The sequence below is a fragment of the Triticum aestivum genome, chromosome 3B (assembly GCF_018294505.1).
Source record: "Triticum aestivum cultivar Chinese Spring chromosome 3B, IWGSC CS RefSeq v2.1, whole genome shotgun sequence".
NCBI classification, from domain to species: domain Eukaryota; kingdom Viridiplantae; phylum Streptophyta; class Magnoliopsida; order Poales; family Poaceae; genus Triticum; species Triticum aestivum.
In genome coordinates this window covers 368,904,015-368,904,622 of record NC_057801.1, presented here as the reverse complement: position 1 = coordinate 368,904,622, position 608 = coordinate 368,904,015, and positions in this window count along the sequence as shown.

Sequence of the window (608 nt, the reverse complement as noted above, 5' to 3'; positions counted from 1 at the left end):
AGGGGTGTGGCTCCGGGGTTGCGTGCGCCCCATTTGGTGGAAAAACAGAATGTCCACACTGCGCCTATCACCAAGCGCACTGTGTGCGTTAGCGCGAGGCCGAGCAGGGGGTGGGGAGGGTGGGGAGGGGGGGTCGTGACCCCCGCTCCCCATCCTCCTGTGAGGCCGAGCCTGGAAAGAGCCGAAGCAGGCGGCGATGCAGCTTGCCTCGGCGTCGCATGCGTAGGCGAGTCCATCACACCCCGTCACCCCTTGTCTATCTTAGGGGTGTCGCTCCGGGGTTGCGTGCGCCCCATTTCATGGAAAAACAGAATGTCCACACCACGCCTATCATCAAGCGCACTGTGTGCGTTAGCGCGAGGCCGAGCAGGTGGTGGGGAGGGGGGTCGTGACCCCCCCTCCCCATCACCCTCCGAGGTCGAGCCTAGAACGAGACGGAGCAGGCGATGATGTGGCTTGCCGTAGCGCCGCATGCGTAGGCGAGTCCGTCACACCCCGTCGCCCGCTGTCTATCTTAGGGGTGTGGCTCCGGGGTTGCGTGCATCCCATTTGATGGAAAAACAGAATGTCCACACTGCGCCTATCAACGAAGCGAACTGCGTGCGTTA